This window comes from Strix uralensis, chromosome 12, assembly GCF_047716275.1.
Source record: "Strix uralensis isolate ZFMK-TIS-50842 chromosome 12, bStrUra1, whole genome shotgun sequence".
Taxonomy (NCBI): domain Eukaryota; kingdom Metazoa; phylum Chordata; class Aves; order Strigiformes; family Strigidae; genus Strix; species Strix uralensis.
Genome location: NC_133983.1, coordinates 5,026,001 through 5,038,917, shown reverse-complemented (window position 1 = coordinate 5,038,917; position 12,917 = coordinate 5,026,001).

Sequence of the window (12,917 nt, the reverse complement as noted above, 5' to 3'; positions counted from 1 at the left end):
CAGAAAGTACATTGTGTTTTAGGCCCTATCCTGCATATGGTTTGCAAAGGTGGGTCCTAGTAAAACAAGTTTTGTTTTTGAGAAAGGGTGTATCTGGGATGGTTTGCAAAATAGATGCATAAAGCCCTGTATTTTCTACCCTATAAGTGCTCAGTAAAGAGCTATCTCCTGGGCATTAACTGCAGTCCAAGATCGGCAGTTTTTCTCTATACCTCTTTTCTGTTTCACAGGTGAGATTCTGCAATGGGAAAACACCCCCTAGTTTAGCTACCATAAAAATACTCTAAGCATTTCTGCCTGATGGGAGCAGCAGCAATATTTGTAGCATCGGGGGCTGAGACAATTTTTGGAGCCATTGTCAAACTCAGATTTATTTTAAAGCAGAAATGAAAATCAAAAAGCCTCTAAACTGTTTTGACCATGTTATTATTTTTCCTGTTGCCACCACTGATGAGTCACTACTAATTTTTAAAGGCCAAATGCTGTAAGTTAGACTAATAATTTTTCTTTTGCTTAATTAAATCTTCAGTTTGTACTTCAATATTAGTGTTGTGTTGAAATAACAGTTTTCACTGAATGAAAAATGGTGCAGGTATTTAGCTACTGATGTCTATCACAGGAAAATGCAGAGCTGGACATTTAACTGTGAATATCTGATGGGTTTAAATATTAACATCACATTTTCTCTTCTTCTTTTAACATGCTAATTTTATAATTGGTTAATTAAAGCAGTTATTATGGACCTCCTTTGGCAAATACCGATTCACATACTAACACAATCACCAAGACTATTTCCATTTATTTCAATGAAAGTAAACTGCAGCTCAAGAATGCTGTCTCATGAATTCTCTTAGAATTAATGTATTGCAAGTATTCACCCGGCAGAGGCCAGGCAGAGAACTTTGCAGTGCACAGGTGTATCTCACTGAACATTACAAGACAGTTTTAAATCCCTCTCAGCTGTTGTCTCCGCTGCCCACATGTGCAGCTGCCCGAAAAGCAGTCCTGAAGATAGATCCTTGTTACAGAAAGGGCAAATCCCCAGACACTCAGAGATGAAAACTTCAATCTGTAACATATATATATTCACATATTCAAAATGTTTTCATTAGTATGTTTTCTGGCATTGCTGCATTAATGCAACAGCTATATTTTCCTCTGTCAATACATATCTAGAAGTCCTTGGTAGAATAAAAACCCATTCATATTCCTTTGGGTTAGTTATATCCTTTGGGTATAGTGGTAATGAAGCAGCATAACAGCCTGTTTGTCATGTATGGGATGATTCTTATCCCTTAAATCTGTAATAAGAACCGTAAAAATACATTGACTTCAAGTGTGAGAACTGTTCGTCTTATCCCAACCTATTCCTCCCCTCCCAAATACACATATATCACAGGGGTGTTTGGGGGGAGGCAGTGTCTGCACACATAAATGTAAACACAGATTTTACATGTAGCTGCGTTCACAGAAGAAAAGTACCAGTCTGCTACAATTTAGTTGCCTTCATGAGGGTGCTATTTCATAGCCCTAATATGTAACTACTTCATACAAAATGAGATTATAATTAGCAGATTTTTATAGAAGATCATACACATTATATGTTCTTGGCCAGCTTGACATATATGCTCACAGGCGTCGGTGAATTGGCACAGAGAATGCCAATACATATGTAATTTCCTTTTAGGATCTAATGTGAAAGAAAAAATTCACTTATAGCAGCATGTCAAATTAAAGAAGTCCTACTCATATCAGTGCCAAAGACCCTCAAAAACTTATTTGAAATCTACACATGGTATCAAAGGCTAGTGAGCCCAAAAGCTTGTATGTTTTTCACAATCATATCAGCTAATCTAATAAAATATACTATCTCTTCCTAGGAAACCCATCTGGTTTCTACTCTTAGACTATCTTGACTCATTTAATTCTACTGTTACTAACTTATCTAAACTATTCTAGCTAAATGGACTTCAAACATATTCTAAAATGTTTAAAAGAAAAATTTAAATAAACGCTGGCCTTCCTGGGATTTCAGACATTTTCAAGTACCAGATTATGCAACTGGTTTTCCCATTCACCTCACTCACCTTCTATCCACAACCCTCCACCTCTCTGCACGCAACCCTTAATTATACCAGTCTCTGCAATGTTATTGATCTAAAAAATTTAAAGGAATGACATCGCATGTCTCCACAGAACAGCAACAGGATCCACTTCCTGAAACATGTGGGACAAGCCCTTGTACACTGAGCATTACCAAAGTTAATTTGTAACCAACATCTTGCTGAAATAAAGAGTTACCGCTCACCTTTAGCTTTAATCCTGGCAGGCATATTTATAGAGGTTCTTGTTTGTAGGCTCCATACAAGGATAATGTCTCATAAATGTAACTGGGTGGAGAATAAAAGTTTTAAAGATGGACATTCATTGTTATGCAAGTTCAGCATTGTGATTATTTTGTTTGTTTCTTTTTAATCAAACAAAACTGTAAAATAGAACAGTTTTACAGTTAGATCACATGAGAACGCTGAAGAAGCTCATTAAATGCATTGTGCTTGCAATGGACAAATCTGTAGTGACAATTTCATTCTTACTATACACACTATACAGTTTCATGAATCAAGACAAACAAATACAAAAAAGAATAGAAAAGAAACCCCCACCACCCCTTTTACCTTTACTACATTATTATTAAAAACCCTCGTGGACTGAATGTCCTGATCACTGAAGTCCTTTTGTTATAGCCTAATAAAAGGAGTATGAAACTTGGAGACATGAGATCTGGAGTAATATCCTGGCCACATTCAGATCGACAGCAATACTTCAGTTACCTTTCAAGGAAGCTAAAAGTCAATCTTCTGTTCCAAATTTGTATGATATTGAGAAGTTATTTGTCTTCCTTATGAATATTTTACTTATCAGTTAAAAGGAAGACAGTGATGATGATGTTTAACCTTGTTTGAAATGTCCTGAGAAAAGTGAACTAATTTTGAAGTTGGGTCTAACTTCAAAATTGGCCATCCTGGTGGGGCATGGACTAAATGATCTCCAGAGGTCTCTTCTAGTCAAAATTATTCTGTGGTTCTGAGAAACAGATTCTAAATTAAATAAGTATGGAGCCTTGGTGTTTACCTGCACAACAGGGAGTAGTAAATTCTCTCTGTGCCTCAGCATCTCCAAACTGAACCTGCACAGGAGATAAAAGATCTGTAAGTGATCTGTAAGTAAATGTGAAAAGACATTTAGATTTCATACCCATTCAGTCCTTGGCTCCTGGATGGGATTATAAGCAACTGTAGCAATATTTTCTGAAGGAGGAGCTTACTGTAATCCTGAAACATAAACCCCTATGTAAAGAATTTTCTGGCATCCTTTCTTTAACAGCAAAGGAGTGGGAAAGGGCATGGGAACAACTGCTTAACAGTGTTCTTTGATTGCTGTCCAGATGTTTGGAGAGATCTGATTTTTTGGTCTGTCAGGTAGGTCTGTCATGATTACAATACAGTGTAGAAGCCTGGAAATCATTTCCATTGGGATATTCACAAAAGCTCAGCAATATGCAAAAGTGCTTCAGAAAGGTGGTTTCCAGTGGATTGTTACCCTGCAGATACTAGCCCCATCAAGCCATACTGAAAGCATTCACTTAGAATCTTCTATCAGTTGGAATTTAATTTATATTGACTCAAAGATAAATTAAAGCATCAAATTGGTGACTAGGCAAGATAAATAAAAATTAAACTACTGTCCGATTATTTTACATAGCTTCTCTCCTTTATGGGATCACAGTCAGTCCAGTGTCTTAATCCTACAAAGGTAGGTGTGTGCTGTTTAGCCAAATTTCTCCAGATTACAGGTATCAGACTTTTGAAGATCTAAGCATTTACTTTTCTATCAAATTTATGGACAGATCAAACATGCATGCATAGTAGTGTCTTTCATCAATATTATTATAGCTTTACATTAAAGTTAACAGTTTACAACAAATACACAGTGAATTTAGATTTTTCTCTCATCAGAAATAATGCTTTCCTTCAAATAATTTACTTCACAGTTTTCTGGAATTAGAATAATTGAAATGTTAGCTGGCAGGGACTCTGGAAGTCCTCTTGTCCAACCTTGTGCCCACAGCTGGACTGCTGCCAACACTAGATTGAACCAGCCAATGCTTTGTCTAGCTGTGTCTTGAAAACATCCATGGATGACCTGTTCCAATGCTGCACTACATTGCTGATGAGAAACTTTCTCCTAGTGGCCAATCTGATCTCAGTGCTAAATTTTTAAATAATTCACTGCAACTAGTTGAGACAGGATCTTTAAGCTGTGGTAAATCAGACAAGCCATGTGATACAATTTCTGTTACCTAATGAGATGAATATGCAAGTACTTCCTGAACGTTTCAATCTACCTTACCTGTGATTGAAAATTCACTTTGTGTGAAGCTTTATTGCCCCTAGAATCTGCCTAAATAAATTTTCATGGCAATTGGTCACTTTTTTACTAGTCTCAGGTATAATATGAAAATGGAAATTCAATGGAAAATACTATTTCTGTGGCAGGTTTTTAAGCAAATTGATGTTGAGCCTTAGGTTAAAACACTTCTATTACTCACCTATCCTCTTTGTCCATTGAAAGGATACCACAGTTTACAAGTCTGTGAGTGTAACTGCATAGCCAACAGTAAAAAATCTGCTTTTTAATGATGAGGTTTAATATAATGAGTTGTTTGTTACGTCAGCTATAAAAGAAAAAACCCCACTACCACCATCCTTGATACCACTGCCACCACACTTCAGCGAAAAGAGTAAATACATAAATTGGTAACACCATTCACTGCAATAGCTAAACAACAAAATGCTGGCTTTCATACATTACTAATTAAATGCAATTAAATAGAATCGTCTTATTAATCTATAAACAATAAAATTTAAAATCCCTTCACATGTTTAAAGTTCAACAGGATAAACCTTACATCCTCTTGTGAAAAGATCAAGTGATTAACTCTTCATAACAGAAAATGAGAATGACCTGATGTCTAGATGAAGCATTTAGTTTGGACCACTTTATACTTTATATTTAGCAGACAAACTCAGAGACTTCCAGTCATAGGAACAGCAAGACAGGAAACCCAGTAGTCCTTCAACTTTTTACAAAATAATTTTTGTATTCACTCCTTCAATGAATTGATGATATTCAGCCCACCATATTCCCACACATAAATGCATTCACCCTGTAGTTCTAGAAGGTTCTCAGAAGTTCACTGAAACACAAAATCACTGATGTTTCAAAGTGAGACAGCAAAAGCCATCTGGAACTTTGGATATCCAACTCCAGTCACCTTGCATACAAACATAAAAACCAATTAGACAACATAAGAAATGTAAATGTCACTACTTACATCAAAAGATCTGCATGTTATATACTACTCTCACTTACTGAGAGTTGATAATCAATTCTGCGGTATAGCAGTGATGAAAGAACTGATCATCAAGTGAATACAAAAGACTGTATAATGGATGTCCAAATTGCTCATTGAAAAACAACTGTATGAATGACACAATTAATGACGAATTTATGCAAGTTACATTTTCTCTAGCTTTACTGACAACCGGCTGATACTGGCCTCATGAGAGTATCTTGGCAGAAATTACTAAGCGCTGGCTTTTTATTCATCTTGTACCACAAGCTCTCAGCTGACTTAAAAACCCTGATAAAAAATGAGGGTGTGTTCCTATAATATTTAATTCCCATTTGATTTAGCTGCCCTGATATTTAACCTGTTTCTTCATTATAATTTAATTAAACTTACTCCACATACAGATATGCTAATACACATCTTTTTCTCACCACAGTATAAACAGAAGTAAAATATAAATGCAAAACTTACGCAAAACGTAACCACCCATTGAAGTACTTAAGCTTTAAAAACATTTCATCGAAGTATTTTGTATAATAAACTGATGAATGCAATTATGTGCATATAAAATAGATGATAGGAGACCTATCATTCAATGGTTTCTTGTTCTTTCATCTTGATTATGTTTATTTTGCTCCACTTCTACCACAAATCATTACATACTTAGGATCTGACAGGGGGATTTCAAACATTCTTCATGTCCTATTCTATCCAATTACAAGGATGGAACAATTTCCGCAAAGAATCAGGCTTCTGATACAACTTTTGTATCTTTGTTTTTACAGTCTTTGTCTTGAAAGTACATAGTCTTTAAAAAGTCTTGTCTGACTCATTACTACCAGACTCTAGCAGAATTAATATGCCAATTTCTAGGAAGATTAGATGACTTTATTTTCTACTCTACCATTTCTAACTTGATAATGCAACTACAGTTTTTGCAAAGATATCTCATTTTTTCTACAGCATCTCTAGATGCAATTGCTTGCACGGAAGACTCTAGTTTACACTGAACTGTATTATATAGTTACAGCTATGTCAGTAGAGTCATCAGATTCTCACTCAAATAAAATTCCTTGCTTCCATTCAACAAATCCTCTCTTCACTTTAACCTCTGACCATGGTTGAGCAAATTTCCTTCTTCCTTTGGCCTGATGATGGATTTTATATGCTGTGGAATATGCAGTGGAAGTAAGATAGAAGTAGTGTCTTTACTGATACATCTGGCTGATACTGGAGAGTGATATGAATTCTTGAGAAGAAACACTCTCAGAGACACATATTGCACAGTCAGTAAATGTATTCAAGTAAAAAAAAAAAAACAAACCAAAAATAGCAAAAAAAGAGACAGCTCTACGTAGATTCTTCCCTTTGGCATACTGCAGAAATTTTAAATTTAAGATGACATATGATGCAATTCAGTGCATTTTATCACTTAATAGCCACAGAATTGCTTTCTAAACACAGATAATAACTAAGCACATGGCAAGCAGGTGCAATGAATTCTGCCCTTTCCCTTCCCAATAAATAGGAGTTGTGATAAGGTACCATGACAGAACTGTTTTATAAGTGCCAGTACTGCCACACCTCCTTTCCACAACCTTCTGCTAATGTGGCACACCCTTGTTTGACAGGAAATGTCACCTCGTGTTCAGTCATTCCTTGTTTTTTTCAAGTAATTATTTCAGTCATATTGTGACACAGTTAACATACATTCAGATTTTGCCTTTTCTACACTGAAATATAGGGTGGTGAGGAAAAGAGCCCCGGGGCATACACAAGAGAAAGTTGCCTGGCACATCCTGGGAGTGGCTACACAGTGACTAGAACGAATGTACTGATAACAAAGTAGATGTCTAGGACATAACTAACTTTCAGCCACTCCTTTCCATTCTCTAGTGCTTTGCTTTGTGTGAGCAGGGAGGCGGAGGAGTCCGATCTTCTACATTATTTTTCAGATAGATTAAATCCTAGTATGCACTACAAACAAACATACCCCCACTGATGACATGGGAATAGTTAGGAGTTGGTTGGGCCTGCCACATATGACAAACTGTGCTTTTAAGCTGTAGGTTTCATAATAAAATATGTTTGACATAAATCTAAATTTCAGGCATACCTTGTTGAGCCAGCCTTAGCTATTCTTTCTCATGCCACCCTTGGCTCATTGTCCTGTCTGATTCTTCAGCACTACTATTTGTGGGGCTACCCTGTGAATCAGCTTTGAAATACTGATCCAGTTTCAGAAAGCTGGATCTGATTCAGTTAAAACCAAACAGAATGCCATCACCACCTCATTTTGGTAGAATATTCCTTAAGATGGATCCATTCCCTCACTTGGTTCAGAGATTGGTCCCACAAACAGTTATCCTGGCAAAAACAAGACAGTGACTCATGGGAATAGGAAAACAACAGGGGCACTGCTGCTTTATAGTGTCCTGAATCCATGGCTCTAGGGCACATCAAGCTTTTCTATGGCCAGTTACTACTGCACACCTGCAGCTGTCACCAAAGGCAGCCAGACTGGCTATCACTGTTACAGATGAGTCATGTTGGGTAGAATTTTACACCTACTTTGTACAGACTGTGTCTTCAGATCTCTAGATTACTTTCTATCTATGCAGGAATCCCTGTCTGAGGGTGTATCTACAGCAGGAAAAAAGAGTACTTTTGCTGTGTAGATTCCTGAGGAACAGAACACTGTCTATAAATTAAATTCTTGGTAGCCAGATGAAAGTACCAGCAATCTGCTTTGCCTTGTGCAAGAGTTGAACTTGTGCTGGTCAACTTCTGGTAAGAGCACATAGTTTCCCTTGGGGAAGACAAGCAAAAGGACTCAGTAACAAAGGGTGGAGAGTTTTTTTGGTATTAGGGGTTCTGCTCTGTACCTCTCAGTGTAAGATGAGCCCTTCTGTACCGGGTGATGAGATTTTTAATAAATTATACAGGCTTTTCCTCTTATTTAACATTATGTTTGTGATAAAATAATGTGTAAATTTAACCTCTTTTTCCTCACATCTTGCAAAAAGGACTTTAAAAACATTCTTTTGCATTGGTAATGAAAGCACAAGACAATCTATCCAACCCTTGTGAACCTGTTGGGTGTAGGGGAACAAGGTGGAGCCCACCACCTTCAATCAAAGATTAGCTCCTTTAATCAAAGAGATGTGAACAGCTTGTATTCTCAACTTTTGATTTCCACAAAGCTTGTTTGTTTTACTTAAGGCTAGTTTACTACGCCCCTGTTACCATGGAATTGCTAGGGAGCTAAGCCACACCTTTATGAACATACTTAGCACTTCCTGCACAGTGCAGCCTTAAGAGCAGTCTCCTATACTCCAGAGAGATAATTGGAGGTAAAAAAGCATAAACAGCTACATCTTAAGATCTTGGCTGGCTGGCAAAGCCAGTGCACATCACCTGTCTTTCTTCTCTTGTTAAATAGTTCACACAAGGTTTTGAGGAAGTATTTACCGTGAGATGTGTTTTTCAAAAGTATTCAATACTTAGGATACTGGTAATATGTTTCCTACCCTTTCATCGGTTTGCGTCCAGCTGTTCCATTGGTGGCTGCTTTGTGACTAGAAGAAAATGAATTGGTGGGTTCCTCTCAAATCCCTCTGGGCTGATATATATGCTGTATTAGAGTAATGGTAGGCTGACTGGCAGTTCCAGCAGACAGGATAAGTGTTCATTATATGTAAACAACCCTCCCAGTGCTCTGAGGCAGCATCGTGGTATAATTTCTAGATCACTTGCATCCTCCTTTTTCTGGTTCATCTGTAATTTAAATTATTATATAAAAATATGTCAGTCCTGTCGATGCTCAGTACTTATATAAATCTCAGGAAGTTGTGTTTGTTGGTTTTGGGTTTTTTTTTAACCATAGTATACTTAAAGAAACAATTTTTAAATACACACATTCAGTACTATAAAAAAAAAAATCCAAGCACAGAACTCACTGCTGAAACTTAAGCTGCCTAAAAATGCCTAAAGCACGCCGAAGATTCATATTAGAAACCTTCTTACTGATGAATCATTCCTGTAGTTTCACAGGTTTCCCCCTTTACCCTTGCCTCTGATTCAGGATATAAAACCATCTTTTGTTTTATTGCCACTGCACACTGCAAATGGGACTTCAGGTTACCACTAAGTATTTCTTACAGTTTTTGTGATGTTACAAATTATAGTAGCTTCTAAGGCTTGGGTGGATAGTAACAATGATTAATAAGATACAGTTACTAGCACAACAGTAAGGTGGAGTAGGTGTGAGTAATTGTATTCTGTGGGAACTTAATCAGAATCCTCCAGCTCATGGGCATGAAAGTATTTTGTAATCACAACAATTAAAAGAAAAGACGGAAAATCAACAGCATTTTAATGCAAATTTCCTTCAGAATTTTTTTAAAGAGGAAAATATTTACAGGCAGACAACTATAGAAAATTAAAAATTGGGAATCAGTTACTTTATTGTCATCTGTGCTTTTTTAAGAATGAAACCTGCAGTACACATTAGGATGACGTAGGCTCAAATGCAATGGGAAAGGATTCATACTTTAAGAATTACAATTTGATTGCACAGGCCTAAAAGCAGTAGAGGAGACGGACAATGTATTTAAGGATGCATCTTCATCTTTTGAAAAGAACAGCAGTCTCCATAATAGTCACAATATACTATTGGGGGGTGGGGGGAGAATGAGGTTGTGAGCATATACCTAATGAAACAAAAGAGGTGGGTGTAAAATAACAGCCAGTTTAATTTATTTGCACAGTTTATCTATAGTAGCAACCAAAGCCCCAATATGCAAACAGTCTGGACAACTGGGGTGGAGGAATGTATGCTACAGCTCTGCAAAGATTTACTGGGATTAGTTGCCTTTCTCAAGACTAGGCTCAAAGGGATTTACAAAACCACTATATACATACACTCAGAGTCAGAGAGTAACTTCTTCATTGTTGTATGAACAATATGCTGCATCAGATTGACTTGTTTTTTCTCTCATGTAGAAGAGAAAACATCTCTTTGTTAGAAGAATCCTAAGGGACTGGTAATATGTGGGTTAAACCGTCAGGATTATACGGTCTCAGCTGAAAAAAAAAATCTGTATGACCACTGACAAGAAGTGTTAAGCCTGTTTCAGGAAAAGGGATAATTAAGCCAACAGTTCTGCAAGTCAGGCCCACATTTCCTGGTTCTTGGGCAACAAATACTCATTGTCAAGTACTGCTATTTAATATAAAATTTGCTCTTCTGTCTTTGTTTGTCTTTCCACAATACAATCAAGGTTAGATGACAAAAAACATTTGTCACATTTCAGCAGGGAACTTGGCTTGGCATTGGACATGATGGTTTGCACAATGGTTGAGGAATACCGAAGCAAACGATGTCTACTGGAATGCTCTCAAACTTACAAAGCCTCAGTGGCTGCCTTCATTTTTAATGTGAAATAAAAACTTCAGCATGTATCAAGAAAGATTAGTATGGGGGTGAAACATTGAGAAGGTCACCAAAATACATGATTCCGTATTATAGACAAATATGAATGTATATCTATATGCACATATACATAGATCCTTTGTTATATATTCATTTTCATTCCTCACCTTTCTGCTCCCTCAGAGTTTTCAAGTCTGGGCCAAAGGCAGACACTTGATCTACTCCCTTTTAGCATTTCTGGCTTCCTCAATCTTCCTCTAGTTTATATTTTTCTATACTTTCTCTCAAGCATCTGAAAATGCAGAATATTAGCCAAGTATATAGCATCACAGAATGATCAAATGTCTGTAGAGATCACAAGTTTCCCACAATAGTATTACAAGTATAAATTGAATACATATTTAAGACATCATTCATGACATACAGTCATTACTGTCTCCTCCTTCCCCCCAATGAAAGGAAGTGACACTTCAAAGAAAAGCTGCCTTAATAGAGTGAAATTCACACCTGTTATAATGCCATTATACACTTACTATTTTTACATTTGATTTGAATGTGACTCTCTCACTTTTCTACCAGCAGTACAGAGGACCCTTTTTTAGAATGACTGCCTAGGAGAGACATGCTCCTTCCACATAAATGCTGCTTTGATACCTTTCCTCCACACCTCCCAGCAATGCCTTCATGTTCAAGCAGCTTCACTGTGAAGTTACTATACCTACGCAACTGTTGCTCCTTGCATAGCTCTTAATAATTGCCTTCCATCTGGATTATGCTGTTGTCATGTACTCTGCATAAGGTTGCACCTTAAAAACCTAATAAAATGAAGTTCATGTCAGTACAGCAAGGACTACTTCTGAACTGCTTGACACAAAGCAATTTTTTTTTCATATGTTGGTTATGAAGTACTTCATAATGTTGGTTACAAGTCCTACATAGAAAGGGTATTTAATCTCTTATATTTTTTTCTTATTACTCCTTCCTCTCTGTACACACATGCCAACACATGGCCACAGTTGCAGTCCATGTGCCTCAATTTGATATCCTTGATATAACAAAAGGCATGACTGACAGAATTCTCTGTCAGGATTCAGAAACTCAGGATATCTGCTCCTATTTGGAAACAGCAAGAAATTATATTTTAGCCTCTATTCAAAATACATCTGATTGACAGGGCCTTTGGAAGGGGGTGAGGGTACACTTCCATTGATTAAGAACATAGAAAAGAACTCTGTGTCTATCGCAAGTCAACTCCAATGGCAGGCTTTAGTCCAAAGCTGGATCATTACTGAATTTTTCCCAGGCCATGCAAAGATCCCAAATTCACATTCCTGCAAAAGATCTCATATTTCTTACCATTTGCGCAGTTTCTCAAGAAGTTTCATTGTGACATGACAGATGTCAGTTGTGAAGGCAGCATTCAGCACAGAGCTAACTTGTTGCATTCAAGTTCAACTATTGCTTCCTGCTAAGCAGACTCAATAGAAGGCAGCAGATAAAAGACTCTAGAGGGCCTTATAAAAATTCATTTACTACTCCTGAATAGTACATGGGTGAATTCCTGTTGAAAGTTAAAGCAGGAAAGGAAAAGCTTTATTGCCATTACTTTTATATAAATTAGTTATATTATACTTCCTGGACTCTGGACCCATTCTGAATAAAGAATGCATTGCTACTGTCATGCTTGATGTACACTGCTCCTCTGCACTATTTAGATGCATTTTATTCCACCACGGTAAGATGTGCAGTGAATGCAGGTTTTAAGGTTATTTGTAATACTTGCCTTCATTTTCATTTTGAAAATTCCAAAACTGTGTCCTTTGCCCATGGCTAAAGGGTACAATTATATTAATGGAACATAACTGTCATTTAATCTCTGCAAGACCACACACTGGCTTAGGCATGCAGTGAAGTATGCTCTAAAAAGCTGAAATTAGTGTGGGAGGCCTTTAAGTAGACATAATATCATGATGCGTTTGTGTTTGGCCATGAAACTATGAACCTCTTATAAGAAATGCTCTGGAAGTCAGCAGTGGCACAGTATCCCACACCAGTGCTCTGCAGTTACTG